The sequence below is a fragment of the Microcaecilia unicolor genome, chromosome 4 (assembly GCF_901765095.1).
Source record: "Microcaecilia unicolor chromosome 4, aMicUni1.1, whole genome shotgun sequence".
NCBI classification, from domain to species: Eukaryota; Metazoa; Chordata; class Amphibia; order Gymnophiona; family Siphonopidae; genus Microcaecilia; species Microcaecilia unicolor.
The window spans coordinates 259398536-259420024 of record NC_044034.1 but is presented as its reverse complement, the minus strand read 5'-3'; the positions used below and the strand labels follow the sequence as shown (position 1 = coordinate 259420024).

Sequence of the window (21489 nt, the reverse complement as noted above, 5' to 3'; positions counted from 1 at the left end):
GTCGGGTCGTTAGGGTATGTCTTCTTAAACAGGTTAGTTTTTAGTGATTTGCAGAAGTTTAGGTGGTCATACATCGTTTTCAAGGCTTTAGGTAGTGCGTTCCACAGCTGTGTGCTTATGTAGGAAAAACTAGATGTGTAAGTTGATTTGTATTTAAGTCCTTTGCGGTTTGGGTATTTAGATGGGATTGTGGAGATTATGTATGGGAAAGTAGTGGATATGTATTTATTTTATATAATGTTTAATGTTTTGTTGATTTGTTTTAATTTGTACTTTTATGTGTGTTACTCTGCTTAGTTATAGGTGGAATGTAAATGAATAAACTTAAACCTAACTGTTTAATATAGGCAGCATGTGACACATAACTGCATCCATCGTGCCTTATTCCACACCATGTGGGTATGCAATTTTGAGTGATAGATTATAGAATTAGGGGGAAAGCGGTTCTGACTATGTATATTAATATAAACAGTGCACTGTTCACTGCAACTGAAAACCCAGTCCATTATGTCTCTGAGATGTAATGACGCAATGGAAGCTGAAAATACCTCTAGAATGAGTTAGATCTCATAACTATGTGCTGTAACTTCTTGCATATAGCCCTATATTTTCCTGGATATTATTATCGTTGCTCTTATTACACAATATCTTTTGGTCTCCCTGTTTTTAGTAGAGTTTCTTTAGTTGTATTGGCCACAGAGAGACAATGGACGTCTTTGTTGTTGGTAAGACTCTTAAAAAAGCGAAGAAAAACGATATTGTAGCAGCATATGTGCTCTTGGCATCTCACAGGCAACTGAATATCAGAGAGGTGCAATTTCAGAAACATTTAAGGTTGACACTTTTTACTTGATGACATTAATGAGTAACATGTGGCCAATGCTGTTATGTAGTGCTTGTTCAGTCTTAGGTGTGCTTACATCTCTGAGTACAACCCCAAGTGAAACTTGAGTTCAAGAGGCTTTGGCATAAAGCAATGTTTTACTTCCTTCTTTTTTATGTATTTATTAAGAATTTTATGTCAAATCCAATAATTTGAATAGAAATGGATTCGCCAGGAAACTTCACAGCGAGTATAATAATAATAATTTAAAAACAGGCATTCCTTCCAGAAGTGAAATAAAAGAAAGGAGATCCAAGAAGGAAATTAGGAGCATAATACAGAAGAAAACTATTAGACAAATTTAGGGGCCTTTTTACTAAGCCATGCTGAAAACTGGCCAATGCTTTTTGTAGTACGTGGGTTTATAATGTGCTATTGCCACTTATAGCATGGTGGTAAAATGGCTGCATTTGTAGTTTGTCTTGTAATGGCCATGCACTAATTTCCCAATTAGCATGTGGCGGCCATTAGCACGGGAACCTTTACCACTATCTATTTATTAGGCGGTAAGGGTTCCCGTGCTAATCCTGTGCTAATCGGGCAGCACACAGCAATGTACCTACACTGCCCAATTAGCACAGATGACGCCTACTGTCCACCCATAGACATGCCTCCCTCACTAAAAAACAGAAACTATTTGTTTGCGCGGGATTAGCAAGTGGAGATTGGCACACTACTGCAGAACGCCTCAGCAGTGCTTTCTGGCAATGCTAGTACCTACCGCAACTTAGTAAAAGGGCCCTTTAAACATGAAAAAGTTTATCTTCCTCTACTACCTAAATGAGTGCACCAAAAAGCTTACTATCTGAAGCAGACCCCAGTGCTATATTCCATGACAATCCTGGATGACCTTCAGCCTGAAGCAACCATTTCTTATTATCAATGAAACTCTGAAATTGTGAGGGTTCAAAGAAAATATGCCTATGAGAATCACAAGTCACAAAACATTTACAAGGAAATCTAAGAAACACCTGCTTTCCCAGCATATGAGCCTCCTGGGCTGTAGCTAAGAATTTCTTCCTTCTCTCTTGTGTCCAAGAAACAAAGCAGACCGATTATGACAGTGCAAAGGCGCTGCTCTCGCGGCAAACCCTATGCTAGCTTGGAGCTGGTGTTAGGGTTTCCTAGGGCATTGGGGAGGAATAGGGAGACCCTGTTCAGCATGCATTTGCGTGTTTCCAGGCCCCCCACCCCTCCAAAGATGTGAGGGCCAGATGGTCCGGTGGACCCCAGGCCCCTGCCCACTCCCGAAATACAATTTAAACGTACCCCCCATTCCCTGCTGGAAGTCTCAGCATCCATTTTCAATAAGTGGCAGCAGAGAGGAGGTCAATGGCTGCGGGCAGGAAAGAGTGGGGTTCTTTCCTGCCCCGAAGAGGCCGCTACACCACCAAGGTGTGTGTGTGTGTGGGAGGGGTGGGGGGAGAAGGCCAGCTTGCCTGCCTAGAAACCTGGACAAACGGGCAGGCTGGATAATCCCTCCTGGATCCCTGACAGTCCCCTGAAAAGGAGAACATGTCCGGTAAATCCGGATGTACAGTAACCCTAAGAATAAGACCTGTGCTGTGCAGACTTCCAGTGTCTGTGACCCGAAAATGGCAAGGACAGATCAAGACAGATGGTCTGTGAGGGTCTTTATCTGCCATTATCTACTATGTTATTTTGTTACTATGTAGAATAGACAGACTGGATGGGCCTTGCGGTTTTTATCTGCTGTCATTTTGTCTGTCTCTATGCTTTGATCTTTCTAAACTCAAGAGAATACTTCTGTTATGGTATGATGTTTGCTTCCTTTTTACAGGTCTGGCAGCTTCCTAGCATGTATATTTCATCATACTGTAGACTTTCGGTCCCCACAAAAGCTGACTGTACGCAGTTCACAAGACGTGGAGCAGGGGCGTAGCTAAGGGTGGGCCTGGGTGGGCCCATGCCCACCCAATCTCAGCTCAGGCCCACCCAGTTTTAGGTGCCACCACGGTACCACCGGTGAAAAGTGCACAGCGCAAACTAGCAAAGCAGCAGCTGAGCACCGCGGGCTCGCGCCTTAGTTTCTGCCGGCGCGACCCGCTCAGCTGACGTCCCAATCCCACCACCCACCTGCCTTCAGCAGTCGGCACTTGCATGCAGCTCTTTATTTTGGTCCTCCGGCTCCTCCTCCTCGGCCTCGTTCTCAGTCATGCTAAAAACGTAAGAAGTGAGCACTAAGCTAAGCAGCATGACGAGTTCTGCTGCTGCACACGCCGCCGCCACACGGCACTGACTGCTTGCTTGTTGCTTGCTTCCTCGGCCCCCCCCCCCCGGGCCCACCGTGCGCATGGCATGATGATTGATAGCGTGCCGGGCCGGCTGGATGCACTGCTAGCGGGAAAGAAAGGCTGCTGTGCCTGGCAGCCCTGGCTGTGTCATGGGCGCAGCTCTTAAGTCCATCGCTGTGTCTCTCTGGTGCTCTGGCGGCCAGGTCTGAATCTAGATGATTCACTGCCGTTTGGGTCAATGTCACAGCAGCCAGCAGCAGTAGCCCTCCCCCACGGCCTCACAATACAGTCTGAGACAGCTAGGATAACTGCAAGTAGCTGCCCAGCAGGTAATAAAATTTAAATGCAGTTAAAAACAATTTTTAACCTCGTGTAATTTTTGTACTAAAAAGTGCTGGCTGCTGGTGGTGGGCTTCTGGGTACATAAGTACATAAGTACATACAGTGGTGGAAATAAGTATTTGATCCCTTGCTGATTTTGTAAGTTTGCCCACTGACAAAGACATGAGCAGCCCATAATTGAAGGGTAGGTTATTGGTAACAGTGAGAGATAGCACATCACAAATTAAATCCGGAAAATCACATTGTGGAAAGTATATGAATTTATTTGCATTCTGCAGAGGGAAATAAGTATTTGATCCCCCACCAACCAGTAAGAGATCTGGCCCCTACAGACCAGGTAGATGCTCCAAATCAACTCGTTACCTGCATGACAGACAGCTGTCGGCAATGGTCACCTGTATGAAAGACACCTGTCCACAGACTCAGTGAATCAGTCAGACTCTAACCTCTACAAAATGGCCAAGAGCAAGGAGCTGTCTAAGGATGTCAGGGACAAGATCATACACCTGCACAAGGCTGGAATGGGCTACAAAACCATCAGTAAGACGCTGGGCGAGAAGGAGACAACTGTTGGTGCCATAGTAAGAAAATGGAAGAAGTACAAAATGACTGTCAATCGACAAAGATCTGGGGCTCCACGCAAAATCTCACCTCGTGGGGTATCCTTGATCATGAGGAAGGTTAGAAATCAGCCTACAACTACAAGGGGGGAACTTGTCAATGATCTCAAGGCAGCTGGGACCACTGTCACCACGAAAACCATTGGTAACACATTACGACATAACGGATTGCAATCCTGCAGTGCCCGCAAGGTCCCCCTGCTCCAGAAGGCACATGTGACGGCCCGTCTGAAGTTTGCCAGTGAACACCTGGATGATGCCGAGAGTGATTGGGAGAAGGTGCTGTGGTCAGATGAGACAAAAATTGAGCTCTTTGGCATGAACTCAACTCGCCGTGTTTGGAGGAAGAGAAATGCTGCCTATGACCCAAAGAACACCGTCCCCACTGTCAAGCATGGAGGTGGAAATGTTATGTTTTGGGGGTGTTTCTCTGCTAAGGGCACAGGACTACTTCACCGCATCAATGGGAGAATGGATGGGGCCATGTACCGTACAATTCTGAGTGACAACCTCCTTCCCTCCGCCAGGGCCTTAAAAATGGGTCGTGGCTGGGTCTTCCAGCACGACAATGACCCAAAACATACAGCCAAGGCAACAAAGGAGTGGCTCAGGAAGAAGCACATTAGGGTCATGGAGTGGCCTAGCCAGTCACCAGACCTTAATCCCATTGAAAATTTATGGAGGGAGCTGAAGCTGCGAGTTGCCAAGCGACAGCCCAGAACTCTTAATGATTTAGAGATGATCTGCAAAGAGGAGTGGACCAAAATTCCTCCTGACATGTGTGCAAACCTCATCATCAACTACAGAAGACGTCTGACCGCTGTGCTTGCCAACAAGGGTTTTGCCACCAAGTATTAGGTCTTGTTTGCCAGAGGGATTAAATACTTATTTCCCTCTGCAGAATGCAAATAAATTCATATACTTTCCACAATGTGATTTTCCGGATTTAATTTGTGATGTGCTATCTCTCACTGTTACCAATAACCTACCCTTCAATTATGGGCTGCTCATGTCTTTGTCAGTGGGCAAACTTACAAAATCAGCAAGGGATCAAATACTTATTTCCACCACTGTAAGTACATAAATAATGCCATACTGGGAAAAGACCAAGGGTCCATCGAGCCCAGCATCCTGTCCACGACAGCGGCCAATCCAGGCCAAGGGCACCTGGCAAGCTTCCCAAACGTACAAACATTCTATACATGTTATTCCTGGAATTTTGGATTTTTCCAAGTCCGTTTAGTAGCGGTTTATGGACTTGTCCTTTAGGAAACCGTCCAACCCCTTTTTAAACTCTGCTAAGCTAACCGCCTTCACCACTTTCTCCGGCAACGAATCCCAGAGTTTAATTACACGTTGGGTGAAGAAAAATTTTCTCCGATTTGTTTTAAATTTACTACACTATAGTTTCATCGCATGCCCCCTAGTCCTAGTATTTTTGGAAAGCGTGAACAGAAGCTTCACATCCACCTGTTCCACTCCACTCATTATTTTATATACCTCTATCATGTCTCCCCTCAGCCGTCTCTTCTCCAAGCTGTATAGCCCTAGCCTCCTTAGTCTTTCTTCATAGGGAAGTCGTCCCATCCCCGCTATCATTTTAGTCGCCCTTCGCTGCACCTTTTCCAATTCTACTATATCTTTCTTGAGATGCGGCGACCAGAATTGAACACAATACTCAAGGTGCGGTCGCACCATGGAGTGATACAACGGCATTATAACATCCTCACACCTGTTTTCCATACCTTTCCTAATAATACCCAGCATTCTATTCGCTTTCTTAGCCGCAGCAGCACACTGAGCAGAAGGTTTCAGTGTGTTATCGACGACGACACCCAGATCCCTTTCTTGGTCCGTAACTCCTAACGTGGAACCTTGCATGACGTAGCTATAATTCGGGTTCTTTTTTCCCACATGCATCACCTTGCACTTGCTCACATTAAACATCATCTGCCATTTAGCCGCCCAGTCTCCCAGTCTCGTAAGGTCCTCTTGTAATTTTTCACAATCCTGTCGTGATTTAACGACTTTGAATAACTTTGTGTCATCAGCAAATTTAATTACCTCGCTAGTTACTCCCATCTCTAAATCATTTATAAATATATTAAAAAGCAGCGGTCCTAGCACGGACCCCTGAGGAACCCCACTAACTACCCTTCTCCATTGTGAATACTGCCCATTTAACCCCACTCTCTGTTTCCTATCCTTCAACCAGTTTTTAATCCACAATAGGACATTTCCTCCTATCCCATGACCCTCCAATTTCCTCTGTAGCCTTTCATGAGGTACCTTGTCAAACGCCTTTTGAAAATCCAGATACACAATATCAACCGACTCCCCTTTGTCCACATGTTTGTTCACTCCTTCAAAGAATTGAAGTAAATTGGTCAGGCAAGATTTCCCCACACAAAAGCCATGCTGACTTGGTCTCAGTAATCCATGTCCTCGGATGTGCTCTGTAATTTTGTTTTTAATAATAGCCTCTACCATTTTCCCAGGCACCGACGTCAGACTCACCGGTCTATAATTTCCCGGATCTCCCCTGGAGCCTTTTTTAAAAATGGGCGTTACATTGGCCACCCTCCAATCTTCTGGTACCACGCTCGATTTTAAGTGGGTGGGGTAAGCACTTCACTGCTTAGGGCAAAAAAGGTATATTTAATGATTAAAATATACCTTTTTATTGCCTTAGGCAGTGAAGAGCCCACCCCCACCCAGAAGCCCACCCCCAGCCAGCATTTTGATTACTCTTGTAATCAAAATGATGACTTGGTCTGGTGGTGGACTTCTGTGTGGGGGTGGGGTGGACTTTTCACTGCCTAGGGCAAAAAATAAAAAAGATATATTTAATCATTACATATATCTCTTTTGCCCTAGGCAATGAGGAAGCCCATCCCCACCCAGAAATTCACCAACAATAAATTTTAATAGCACCCAGCTTAATTTTAAAAGTTGTCTTTCTCTCATTTTGTTGGGTTTTTTTTTTTTTGGGGGGGGGGAGGGGGATGGTCTCTGCAGTGCTTAGGTTAAAGTTTTTTTTTTTTTTAAGTGTAGGCATTTTTATCTGGGTGGACTTGTGCGGAAGTGGGCTCTGCATTGCCCAGGACATTAAAAAAAGGGTTTTTTATATTTAATTCCATGGGGGTGGGTAGGGAGTAGGACAAGGCTGACACTAGGCTACAGGGAGGGAGGGAGGGAGGGGTGGGGTGGTAGGATAGGGCTAATGCTTAGCTATGGGATGGATTGTGGGGAAGGGAGGGATAGATGGATTGATACTGGGCTTAGCTATGGGATGGATTGATACTGGGCTACAGGGAGGGATGGGTGGGGGGTAAGAGAGAAGGGAAGGTGAGCTATGGGAATGATGGATAGGGAGCAGGGAATGGAAGAGTGAATGCCAGGCTGCTGGGATGGATGGGTGGGGGAAGGGAAGGTCTTTATGTTTTTGTAATATGTTTTAAAATTATGTTTGTTGAATTGTGATATGCTTAGAATTGCAGTGATAGTGTGGCATAGAAATTTAGAAATTAAATCTATAAATTTCTAATTTTTGGTCCATTATTCTGTAATTGATGAGGGTTGGTCAGTGGTCTGCATGTGACCGAGCAGGTGAAAGTTTCTGCTGGCATGTGGTTTGTATGGGGATCTATTAGTCTGGCTTGTCTGGCTTTTCCAATGGTATGTGTATCCTGTTGTGTATGCTGCGTTTTTAAAGGTAATGTTATTGGAACTGGTGTTATGGTTTGCAATATAGGCTCTAAGAAGCCTCTTTACAGGATTTAGTGTTACTTCACAAAGTACCTGGCAGTGACGGAATTTTGTTGCTATTATTGAGGTACTACCAGAATTTGAATACATTGTTATATCTCATTGCTGTAATTATAATGCAGGATCCTGTCGTGTGCATTGAGATGTTTGCTATTATAGTAGACTTATGTCTGGTCAAGTTTGATATGGCATAATGTAACTATAATTACAAATATTGTTTTTTAAGTATATATGTGGTATATATTGCTGCAGGACAGCTGTTGGGCAGCATTCTAAGGCCTTATTTTGTAGTATCCCAAGAAACACTTCTCATACCTATATACATAGTGCCCACCCATATTAGCTCTGGGCCCACCCAAAAAGTCAGGTCTGGCTATGCCACTGACGTGGAGAGGCATTTTCAATAGTGCACCTAAGTCGGACTTTGGACATTTTGCACTACAAGGCATATTTTCAAAGCACTTACTTACAAAGTTCCACAACCTATGGAACTTTGTAAGTCTAAGTGCTTTGAAAATGCGTCTCATGCATATGTACAAAATCCGAATAGAAAGAAAAACTTTTTTTTTCCGAAAATACTATTTCAAACAAGGTTTTCTGCTTTGTGCATTTATCTTTTTAGGCCTTTTTCAAAAAAACCCCGCACAAGTTAAAAAATCAAATCATTGGGATGTAGGAGGGGCCAGAATTATTAGCAGCCAAGATTTTATGAAAAATTTTAATATCTGGTATTGACCTTTTTTCCCTAGGCAATGAATTCCAAGGAGAAGGGTTACTGTCAGGCGCACTCTATTGCACATAGCTTGAAGACTCGTGGAGGGGCATAATTGAACAAAAACGTCTATCTCCATGGGCGTTTATCTCCGAGAACAGGTCCGTGAAGGGGCGGACCGAACCTTATTTTCGAAAAAAATAGACGTCCATGTTTTATTCGACAATTTGTGAGCTGGGCGTTTTTGTTTTTCAGTGATAATGGAAAATCAAAGCGCCCAGTTCAAAAATGAATAAATCCAAGGCATTTGTTCGTGGGAGAGGCCAGGAGTCGTAGTGCACTGGTCCCCCTCACATGCCAGGACACCAACCGGGCACCCTAGGGGGCACTTTTACAAAAACAAAAAAAAAGGTAAAAGAGCTCCCAGGTGCATAGCACCCTTCCCTTGTGTGTTGAGCCCCCCAAATCCCCCTCAAAACCCACTGCCCACAAGTCTACACCATTACTATAGCCCTAAGGGGTGAAGGGGGGCACCTACATGTGGGTACAGTGGGTTTGGGGGGGTTGGACGACTAAGCATTAAGCAGCACAATTGTAACAGGTAGGGGGGATGGGCCTGGGTCCACCTGCCTGAAGTCCACTGCACCCCCTAACAACTGCTCCAGGGACCTGCATACTGCTGCCAGGGAGGTGGGTATGACATTTGAGGGTGAAAATAAAAAGTTGTGAAACATCATTTTTTGTGGTGGGAGGGGGTTAGTGACCACTGGGGGAGTCAGGGGAGGTCATCCCCGATTCCCTCTGGTGGTAATCTGGTCATTTAGGGCACTTTTGGGGCCTTATTCATGAAAAAACAGGGTCCAGGAAAAGTGCCCTAAATTCTAGCTACACACGCATACTTTTTTTCCATTATTGGCAAAAGGCGCCCATCTCTCCTCGGCCGATAACCACGTCCCAGTTCCGCCTTCGCCACACCTCCGACACACCCCCGTCAACTTTGTACGCTTCCGTGATGGAGTGCAGTTGAAAACGTCCAAAATCGGCTTTCCATTATACCGATTTATTCGTTTTTGTGAGATAAACGTCTATCTCCCGATTTGGGTCGAACTCTAGGCGTTTTTCTCTTTCAATTATAAGGTGGATATTCTTCTTAAGTGGGATCACATGCCTACAAGCTTCATAGGAAGCATGCTGGGGACTCTTGCAAAAACTCCAGGCCCTCCCTCACCACTACTTTTAATTTAGACTGTACCCACTAGAGGGAAAGAAAGTACCTTCATATACAGTACAGTCTCGAGTATCCAACCTTGACTAATCTGAACATCCAGCATATCCGACAGAGCCCCCAGTGATGTAATTGCACCAACATTAAGAAGCTCATGGCTTCTCTTTCCATTTTCTGGCGTAGCACAGAGGGGAGTTTTGCACCTGAGACCATTTGTTTCAGACCTGGGACTCCGCTTTTACTGCAAAACAGCACCGTTGTGACCCGGGACCCTGCTTGTTTGAGGAGTTACCATTGTTTTCTGTATTATCCAACTTTTCACTTATTCTACAATGGGTCAGTCCTGTTTACGCGGGATAATCAAGATTGTAATAAATGCAAATCGCTTTGATCGTACAACAGAAAGGCGATATATCAAAACCCCCTGACCTGTTCAAACCCCAAACCCCAAGTGCAATTTGGAGAACGTGGCACCAGTTTTAAGCACTATCCCCCGGATTATATATAGCTTGACAGAAATTGTGCATGCAAATCTGATCATATTCTGGATTTGCACACACAATTTAATTACTTAACAAGCCAATCAGAAAACAATAATTGTCACTTCATAAGCAATTATTGATACTAATTGGCATTAATTAGAATTTACGCATACACCTTGCTAGGCGTATTCTGTAATTGGTGCGGATAAATTCTAATGTGTGCTGCCAAAAATGGGGCATTGGCGTGGAATGGGCAGACCATGGGCATTCCGAAAATCTACATGCATGGTTATAGTATACACCTGCTCCACATCTAACTTAGGGACCCTTTTATTAAGTGGTGGTAAAGCCCACTGTGGGCTTTGCTGTGCACCAAACAGGAATTACCGCCAGGCTACCACAGAAACCCAGCAGTAGTTTCTTCCCCCAGCGCGCATCATTTCCAGTGCTACAAAAATATCTTCTATTTTTGTAGCGCTGGTGTTTACCACATGGCCATTTCTTATTTAAAAAAAAGAGACAACTTTTACCTGCTGCGGCAAAAGGGGGCATTAGCGCACATCAAAAACACGTGCTGATCAAGCACAGGTCCCTTTTTACCACAGCTGGGTAAAAGGGCCCCTTATGCGCCGGTATTTACAAGTTTTACTTGGCGTACCATAACGATCCAACCGAAACACCCGGACCCTGCAACACAACGAAACTTGTGCCAGAACAGGACACTTAATTCTTCCTCTTTAACCACCTAATTCACCATGATCTAACGCAAGTACCACTCTGTATTTCTCATACCGGAACTGGCGTTCGCCATCACTTTACTATGTAAGCCACATTGAGCCTGCAAATAGCTGGGAAAATGTGGGATACAAATGCAATAAATAAATAAATGGACACATCTAGAGTTAGGTGCAGCTGTAGTGTAAGTAGGGCGGGGCGGTGGGGGTGGTCTGCCCTGGGTGCCAGCAGCAAGGGGGTGCACAGAGCAGGCACGCAGCCGTTGATTCCATTGGCATAGCTAGGTGGGGCGCCAGAGAAGCGGCCGCTCCCCCAAACGGAGTTCTGCCGGTGCCTATTTTTTTTCGTCGTGTTGCACTGAAAATGTGCGCCAGTGCCAGTGGAAGTCCGCTCTTGCTCCCCCCGTGCCATCAACCTGGCTCCGCTTCTGGTTGACTCTGCCAGTCCCCTGCCCCGTCTGACATCAACTTCCTGTTCTGGATGCAGGGGACCGGCAGAGCAAACAGCCCCTCTGTGCACCCCCTTGCTTAGAGGAGGGGGGTGTTCTCTGCCTAGGGGGTTTGTTGACTGCCTGGGAGGGGGGGAGTGTGCTCCGCCCCGAGTGCCATATACGTTAGGTACGCCACTGGGCGCAGGATTAGCTTGTTAAATAAACCAGCTAGGTGTATTAATTTACAGAATATGCCTAGGCAGAAATATTTTCGGCACCGATTTTTTAAGCATCTTAAATGGAATCTAGCTCTGAATGGGAGTGAGTGATAAGCACAACATATTCAAATCTGATTGTAATGTCTTCCCAAAAGTTTGGATTTGTTTATATTTATGTAAATATTTGCAGATTCCCATTTATCCACAAATCTCTACGTCCAAGTGAAGCCAAGCTGTTCATGTTTATCCAATCTGATTTACAGTATTTCCTGGTTCAACTCTGATCATTCAAACTTTTTTGAAATGCTTGACATTGATCCTAAACTGTGTTACCTTCTTGTGCTTGGCCTCAGTAGCCAGCGTGCATGCCTACTAGATTTGCTGAACACATCAGTACTTTGAAGCAATTTTAGTAAACCCAAATAGCTTTCTCCCAGTTTTCATTTGCACAGGAGAGTCAATGAAAACAAAAAGTACAGCACATACCCCTGCAGACAGCTGTTAAACAAGGCGTAGTGTTTCAAAGTGCAGCTTTTAATATGGCACACAGTGAGTGATAAATGATGCCCTATCATTGGGAGGGTCCTTTTACCTTCCACAGTTGGAGCCAGAAGTCTGACCTTTCTCCCAGCTCCGGAGAGCAACCTATTTGTGCAGGCTACAGAAGTTTCTTTTTTTAAAGAGTGCCTCTGATTAAATCCAGCTGCTTCTTATTAATCTCTGCCAGGCAGGTAGGAGCAGTGACTCACCAATAAGCCAGAGCTCTGCCCTTCACCCAAACGCAGAAGCCTGAGCCACCTGGATCTTTACCTGCAACTTTCTGCTTTCCAATGCTAAGTATTTTATTCCTGGGGGAGTTCTGCTCAAAAGAAAAATGTACATTAAAATTCTGTGCAAGACATTTTCAACTTCTGCAAAGTCTGACACACTTTTTTTTCGTAAGCTTTTTGCACAGAATTCTCTATCATAAGGTTGGCTGCTTCCTGCCCCAGGCCTGACACCCCACCCTCAGCTTTCTCCCCCCCCCCCCCAGAGCTTAGCTTGGACCCCTCCCTAGGCTTGATCTCACGCCCTCGTCCAGCTTTCTCTACCCCATCTCCAGGATTGACATCCCTGGTTTTCTTTCCCTCTCTCTGCTCTCCTCTCTCCTCCTTAACCCCAAGCAAGATTCTCATCTCTCTCTCTTTCTCGTCCCCCTCAGTTCTCTATCTGCACCCCCCCCCCCCCACAATAAGACCTCCAGTTCTCTTTGTCCCTCAGATCTTTCTCCCTCTCTCTGCTCCTCCAGTTCTCTCCCCCACCCCCTTCTTTCTTTTCTTCTCTCCAGTAAACCACACAACTTTCTTTCCACCTTTGGCTCATGCCCCCATATCACTCTCTTTTACTCTCCATCCTGGTCCTTAGAGCCTCTGTCCCAATGCTGATCACCTGGTAAGAAAAGGAGAGGAGCAGCTGCATGTTAGGCCATGTATTTCTCCTCTGCCTCCAGTCTTGACTGAACCACAGGTCTGTATGATGTCTCACATGGTTCTAATCAGCTGTCAGATGAGGGGGAGAGGGGATTAGAAGAGGAATTGAGTAGAGATTTAGTAGCCACACCACAACTTGTTCTGTGAGCTGGCACCACCCCTCATCCCTGTGCTAAATGCTGCCTGGCTGGTGAATTTTGTGCAAATTCTGAACTGGGAAGTACAGTAGTGCAGTATTTCTACAGGACTAGCATTTAAATAGCAGTATAAGATGTGTGCAGCACTGTTCAGATACACATAAGCAACAGTCCCCACTCTGCAACAGACATGTTCAGGACAGACGAAGATCAAGAAACCAATGGCAGAAATGCTGTAGTGCATAAGTACATAAGTATTGCCATACTGGGAAAGACCAAAGGTCCATCAAGCCCAGCATCCTGTTTCCAACAGTGGCCACTCCAGATTACAAATACATGGCAAGATCCCAAAAAGTACAAAACATTTTATACTGCTTATCCCAGAAATAGTGGATTTTCCCCAAGTCCATTTAATAAAGGTCTATGGACTTTTCCTTTAGGAAGCAGTCCAAACCTTTTTTAAACTCTGCTAAGCTAACCGCCTTTACCACATTCTCTGGCAACGAATTCCAGAGTTTAATTACACGTTGAGTGAAGAAAAATTTTCTCAGATTCGTTTTAAATTTACTACATTGTAGCTTCATCACGTGCCCCCTAGTCCTAGTATTTTTGGAAAGCTTGAACAGACGCTTCACATCTACCCGTTCAACTCCACTCATTATTTTATAGTCCTCTATCATATCAGAGTGGATCAGGGATATGCACCCTCTGTGATCTGAAGGAGAAAAGTCAGAGAGGGAGTGGGGGCCCAGTCAGAGCAGAGGAGGTGCAGATATCCTTTGCTGCTTTGACTTCGAGTCAGCTGCATGCAAACAGGGCTTCTGTAGAGTGTATTCAAGAGTGGGACCAGGAGGTTTTTGTCTTTCATCTTGTTCCCTTCACAACCTAACAGGTTGTGGTGGGATCTGTATTGAGAATTTGTATTATTAAATGTTAATGCAAAACTAATTGCAATTAGGAAATGTGTACCACTACTGCTCTAATCAAGGATCACCACAGGACAGGGGTCACTTTAAATGTCTTCAGTCACCAAAAAATATATATAACAAAAATAGGCAAAGTGGGGGGTGGAGGGGAGGACTGTAAGTATTTGCATCAGCAGTTTAGCCCTGGCTTTCTTCACCACAATTTAAGAAAATAAACAGGAGTGCTAAGAATTAAATTAAACACTTAGGGCTTCTATTACTAAGCTGCACTAAAAAGTGGCCTGTGGTATGACTAGCACGTGGATTTCCCACGCGCTGAGGCCACTTTTAGCGTGATAGTAAAATGGCCGCATTTTCCATTTTCTCTATTAATGGCCACGTGCTAAGTTTCTTATTAGCACGTGGCCATTAGCGCTGGAGCCTTTACTGCGCTAACCAATTAGCTCTGGGCACCCTACTCTCTGCCCCAGTGCTAAAAAATATTCTTTTATTTTTTAGCATGTGGGTAGCGCGCGCTGAACACAAAACTACCACAGGACATCTCATCGCACCCTGCAGAAGTGGATTTTGACCTGCGGTAAGCACGTGAGAGTGCTTACTGCAGCGTACTAAAAAGGACCCCTTAGCCAGAAGCGGAGCCAGGTTGACGGCGCGGAGGGAGCGAAAGCGGCGCGAGAGCGGACTTCCACCAGCGCACATGTTTAAAGAAACACAATGAGAAAAGTAGGCACCGGTGCCAGCAGAACTCCGTTTGGGGGAGCAACTGCTCCCCTGGCGTCCCACCTAGCTACGTCACTGCCCTTAGCCTTTGCAGTTGACTCAATCTAGGTGCTTTTTGGAGGAAAATAGGGAAGGATATTCTTTTCAGGCTCTAATTTGTCTCTGCTTCCGCTTTGTACACTCCATCACACCATCTCTTATTAAAAAAAATTGAATAAAATCTCCATTTTTAGGGCATCTGGCATTCTCTAACCATTAGCTTTTGGTAGACTTACAAATGGGCGTAGCCAGACTTCAGCAGGAGGGGGGTCCAGAGCCCGAGGTGAGGGGGCACATTTAACCCCCCCCCCCCCCCCCCCCGCCATTGCCGACTTTGCCTCCCGCCGCCAACCCGCCGTCGCCTACCTTTGCCTGCGGGGGACCCCAATCCCCGCCAGCCGAGGTCCTCTTCTTCTCGCAAAAGGTTTCCTTCTGTTTCTGATGTAAACCGTAAGTGAACCCGTGTTAATTGCACAAGTGACCCGCCTAGTTCCTGCCCATTAACCTTGCCATTAGCACATGACCATTAAAAAAAATCACCATGGAAACACTTACGTCGCCTGTTTTGGAGGCAGTGAGGGGCTCCCACATAATCCATGTGCAGGAATGCCCAGTCTCTGTCCCTGACACACCCCCTCAAAATATTATTTAGTAGCAGTTAGCGCATGCAAATGCAAAATTTAACGTGTGATGCTTTAGCACTTCCTGCATTAGTCCGTTTTGTTGGGGAGACAGAAAAACAGTACATCTGAATGTAACGTGCTTCGAACTGCTGAAAATGCATTTGTCATTTTATTTATTTATCAAGCACCTTTGATCAAAGCAGAAATACGGGGAAATGTATTATTGGGAGTGCCAGCCCTGTTGATAGTAAGTTGTTTCTGCAATAAACCATGATGGACGGGAAAGCTTAATTATATCACCGTAATACTAACTTTATTGATGGCTATCACTATACACAGCACAGTAATATACAACAGGTCCATAAAGACAGAAATGACATTTAAATAGTTGAGATATAAAGAATCAGGAATCTGTAGATTGTAGGCACAAATGTCAGAGACAATCTCTGCCCAACACTTTACACATAGGCACCTTGGATCCTCATCATATTCATGTCTCCCACCAGCTACACGAGAATTGTCAGTTTTTATCACATTTCCTGTCCGACAGATTTGCCCTCTCTCTGATCGGAAGTGCGATTAGATTTCAATGGACAAATGGGCTCATTATGCTGTTTTATCTATATTCAGTATTCCCTTTGGATTCTTGCTTCTAGCTTAAAAAAAAGGGGGGGGGGGTCATTTTTACCTACTACCTTTGCTTAATGCTTATTTCCTCAACCAGGTAAATAAATAACACCTTTCCCCTCCACAATACACACAGCCAACCCTCTAGCAAGCTGCTCGTGGCTCGATCCTGTTCAGACAGACGAGTTTAAGGCAGGCAGCAGCCAGATAGACAATGAAACAGCGGAGATGAATTCCTATGGCTACCCGACGACCAGCCACAGAGAAAAAAGAGCTTGAGAGATTTGAGATCGTGGTGTCATTGTTTCTGTAAATTGCCAATCACGCTGATTTCACAGATGCGTTGTGATTAAGGACCGAGGAAGGGTTACAAAATGTCAAGGGAGGAGGGAGCGAGCCTGACTTTTTGAAGCGATCAAAATCAGTTGTGCTTGTGTCCCCCCCCCCCCCCCCCTTCCTCTGGAAGAGGGAAAGTGTTGAATGCCAGCTGCAGTGAGCCTAAAAGAGAGTCTCGGCTGCTTTTGTCTCCTTATATGGTAAAATGATAGGACGGGACTGGGGAAGCCGCTCGCTCGCACACAGCGCTGGATGCAGAGCAGCGAGCAGAGCGGCCGCCCGGTGCCCTGGCAGGCTAGACTGGGCTCCCAGTGCCCCCCGCACGCTTCCCAGCGGATCCTGCCAGCGGCTGATCGGTGAGTACACAGAGGGCTTTTCTGCAGAGCACTGAATACATCCCTGAAAGGAAGGTTTTTCTTTCTGTTCTGATTTATTTTCTTTTGTCAAGACTATCTAGTTTATGTACATTTGCAGTACTACTTTTTAGATCATGTGTGTAGGACTGATCCACAGCAGGGTTATGGCACGAGGATTAAGGGGTCTACCCCTTTTCCCAATCACTTGGGGGGGGGGGACCCCAAAGACATGCAAGCAAGGTTTGGCAAGGTCAGGGAAGTGATGGCATTTGTTGCTGGTTGTCCAGTCCGCTGGAGCAGATGTCAAAGCTAAGAGCTCAGATCTTTCTTGCCCCTCCCCCACACTCACCCCCGTATAAACCTTTCCCACTGCTTTTAATAGTGCGGCTATATATTGGTGGTATTTATTTTGATTTATTTTGTAATGCAGCTATAAAGGAACGTGGATTGTGGTATTGTCCCTTTGTCTTATCTCTCCCTCAGGATTGCACCGCTTCTTTAACTATTGGGGGCGGGGGGGGGGGGGGGAGGAGAGATGACTCGTCTCCAAAAGCAATAGGTAATTTTTCAGAACTTCGTTTGAAGCGTACAAAATAGGCACATAGAATGGCTTTCTTGCTTGTAGGAACGCCAGATCCCGCGAAATTTTGGTTAATGAAACAAGGCGGGTGAATGCCTTTTCTCTTTTTTAGGTATTGTAATAAAACGAACATAAATCCGTATCCCTCATCTACAATAATTCTTAATTGCAGGAAGAGTGATTACCCTAACGGTTTCAAACCAGAGAAAGCGGAGCTGCATTTCTTGAGATCAGTCACTACACGTCTCTTATGTAGAGGGACTGCTGTTTGGGGGGGGGGGGGGGGGGTTATTATACCTGAATTAAAAAACATATTGTAGGCTTCTTCGAAAAGGCAGGCCAAAGTTTACATTTATTTCCCGTGTGTCTCCCTTAATTACAGTTTGGGGTGGGGGGCACATGTGGGTACAGAAGACAGTATGAAGAAGTGTGGCTTGTGCTGTAATAAGCACATACCCTTGCTGATTTTATGGTTTGTATCTTCAGTCACCAAAGAAATGTGGATAGTGTACTGCAATCGACAACTCTCTGAGCTCATTACTGAGTATGTGCACTGCTGGAATAAAAGCTAGTAAATAAAAACACAAAAGAATATACAATGGTACCTTGTTTGGAATAACAGTACATTTTTTGATTAGCTTTTGGGAGCTATGACCTGAAGAAGAAAATAATTGCCTTTCAAAGCTAGTTTAAAAAGGTGTTGTTAGTCCAATAAAAAAATCAAATGTTTTTTGTTTGTTTTGTTTATTTCTTACAACCTTCTTCCACGGATCAGGGCAGAATGAGCAAAAGGTTAAAATATTAGAATATGCAAATGAATCACAAACATATTCCAGTGATAGTATGAAGTGGAAAAAGTGTGTGTGTGTGTGTGTGGGGGGGGGGGGGGGGTGATGGATGATTGATCAGAAAGTGACAGGCAATAAGTAGTCCCTTTAATGTTATTTTCAAAGCGTCTGATCAGGTTAACTTCAAAAGTCTTACGTTCTTGATTGTTTGAAAGTTCCTTTTCGAGCTTGAAACCTTGTTTTGGAAATGAAAGGTATGGGGAGAAGGGGCTATGTGGATTTATTGGTGTTTGTATAATGGTATAATCAAGGTTTTAGGGCTGTTAATTCTTTAGAGCAGTGGTTTTGTATTTCCCATTGGTACGTAATGTTAGATTTAAAGGATTATTGTCTAATTCTATTTCTTATAAGGCAGTATCATTTTGGAATGCCCTATCATTAGAACTTAGGTTGATGGGAAATTATCTGTATTTTAGGAAGTCACTTAAGATTTTTTTTTAATTTCAGAAGTATTTCAATGTAAAGAAATTGGCCTTTAGTTGATGTTTTCTCTTTACTGTACTTAACTGAGTGATATGTAACATCTGAGCATGTGGTTCACTCTTGTTTAATAAGTAATCTGCTTGAACTTTATTAATGTTATTAGCAGCATATAAGTCTAGTATAATATAATGTAATGTAGAAAATGTAATGGTTTTCAACCCAGTCCTCAGGGACCTCCTGGCCAGTTGGGTTTTCAGAACATCCACAATGAATGAACCTCAACATGTATACGCTGGAAGAGAGGCGGGAGAGAGGAGATTTGATAGCGACGTTTAAATATCTCAAGGGCATTAATGTACAGGAAGTGAACCTTTTTCAACTGAAGGAGAGCTCTGGAATGAGGGGGCATATGACAAAGTTAAGAGGGAATAGGCTTAGGAGTAACCTAAGGAAGTATTATTTCACAGAAAGAGTGGTGGAGGCGTGGAATGGCCTCCCGGTGGAGTCGAGGACTGTGTCAGAATTCAAAAAGGCATGGGATAAGCATGTGAGATTGCTTAGGAAAAGGAAGAGTTAAGGGTTACAGAGGATGGGCAGCCTGGATGGGCTATTCAGCCTTTATCTGCCATCATTCTTCTATGTATTAGCATGCACTTTCTCCATTGCATTCAAATATCTCTCATGCGTATTCATTGTGGGATCCTGGAAAACCAACTGGTCAAGTGGTCCCTGAAGACTGGGTCAAAAACCACTGCTTTAGAGGAGAGGTAGTCCTAGGTTTATATTCAGTCCAGAAGAGCCAGAGAAAAGTTAGCCCAAACTTGCCTTTCTTGTCTCAGAATAAAGGGATTTCCCTTCTTTGCTCAGTTTCTCCCTGTCTTGTCTTATACAGAGGGGATTTTGAGGGCCTGATGCCTGACATAGAGTTATTCCTACTCTTTTAGATTAGCCAGTGTATTTTAATGGCCTACGATTCAGAGGCATAGCCAGACATCCAATTTTGGGTGGGCCTGGGCCCAAGATGGGTGGGCAGGAGAACTCCACCTTGCTCCCTCTCTCGCCTGCATGCCATATGGTCTCTCAAACATCCCTCCTCCCCCGCATACCTTTTAAATAGCAGATTTTCACCGGCAGCAACTAATACACTTCTCATGTTGGCCCCACAGCCTTCCCTCTGATGCAACCTCCTGTTTCCGTATAGGTGAGAATAAATCAGTGGGGCCGGTGCGAGCAGTATGTATCAGTCGCTGCAAGCTGCAGGCAGAGATCTGCTATTTACAAGGTATGCAGGAGAGACAGTTGTTGGGAGTTTTCGGCTGGTGGGGCTTGGGGATCTCTGCCAGCCACATCATAGGTGTGCTGCTACTGGGTGGGCCTGAGCCCAAACTAGGTGGGCGTGGGCCCACCCTTGGCTACGCCACTGCTAGGATTCCAGTCACACGTATTCATACATTGCCCATAGCAAGTCCATTGACCTCCTGTGTACGATCGCTTAAATCATATCCACCTATTTGAGCCCATGGTAGGTTTTCTTCTTTTTTGCTTCATTGGAGCACTGAGAGCCACCACAGCATTCTCTTCTTGAAGTTCCACATTCTCCCTTCTAGAACAGGTCATCAAATTACAATTCTGGAAAGCCACAAACCAGTCAGGTTTTCAGGATATCCCTAATGACCATGCACATACAGGTAGTGCATGCGGACCTCTCTTACGAGTACTCATTAGGTATATCTTGAAAATCTGACTGGTTTGTAGCCTTCTGGGATTACAGTTTTGACACCCTCGTTCTAGAGTTTCAAGAAATAAACTCAGATTTTATCTTATTTCCAGAAAAGCCAGCACAGTCCTCAGATCTGGGGAAGGGAACTTGTTTCCAAAGCTTTCTCCACTTCACCTCTGGGTACTTTTGGGAGCAAGGTTCCTTTCTAGCTTCCCTACAGAATCTTTTTCATTCTGATGCACTGCACAGAAAAAAGCTCATTATGGCAGTAAATATTTCCATTATATGTATTGTAAAAAAGCTAATGGAGTGTATTAACCCACCATGTGTAGAGGGGTGCAAGGCAAGCACAATGGAGGTGCTGCACAGTTAACGCTATATCTAACCAGTCTAATGATTTCTACATGATCTCAGTCTGCATTCAAAGAAGACCGTTTTAATTCTGTAGCCAGATATTTGTTTATAAAATAATTACTTTAGTTCAAGAGAGATGTTGCTTCTTTGAGTATAACTCTCTGAAAATGTGATCATTTGCTGTGAAAAGCCCTAAGAACTAGGGGGTCATTCTCAAAGAAGCCAACTTTTCAAAATGATTGAGGGTGCCAAACCCAGTGGAAATTACCCTTCCTTGGACATAGTCGAGGAGTTGTTCAATATTGAGGGTGCTCAAGCACCCACAGAGCTGGCTCCTATGGTAATTCTATAAATTGGCACTCGGATGTAGGTGTTACAATGAAGTACGCTTAGCACTGTTCTTATGATGGCTTTTGGGTGTGTCCAAGCCACTATAGAATACTAGCAAAAAGCTGTTTTGGCATATCAACTTATGTCACATCAGTGGCTGGTGTAGGTTGGTGTGCCTAATAAGTGCACCATGCAATCCCCTGAATTCTATTTAGTATGCCTAGAGATCCATACCAAAATCCAGGTGGATTCTATAACAACTAGTATAAAAGGCCCGTTTCTGACACAAATGAAACGAGCGCTAGCAAGGTTTTCCTCGGAGTGTGTATGT

At 44.6% G+C, this 21489-nt stretch overlaps 1 protein-coding gene across 2 annotated transcripts in view; it reads left to right on the top strand.

Annotated features, from left to right (window-relative positions):
- The window catches only part of FHL2 (four and a half LIM domains 2), a 143819-nt gene that overhangs the window by 46175 nt on the left and 76155 nt on the right, over positions 1-21489 (top strand). The window contains exon 1 of one of the 2 annotated variants that reach the window (XM_030201458.1): positions 16746-16903. The exons of the other annotated variant lie outside the window; for it this stretch is intronic. The gene's annotated coding sequence lies outside the window, so the exon portion shown is untranslated. Of the gene's footprint in view, positions 1-16745; positions 16904-21489 lie in introns of those variants that run through there. 2 annotated transcript variants of the gene reach the window in all.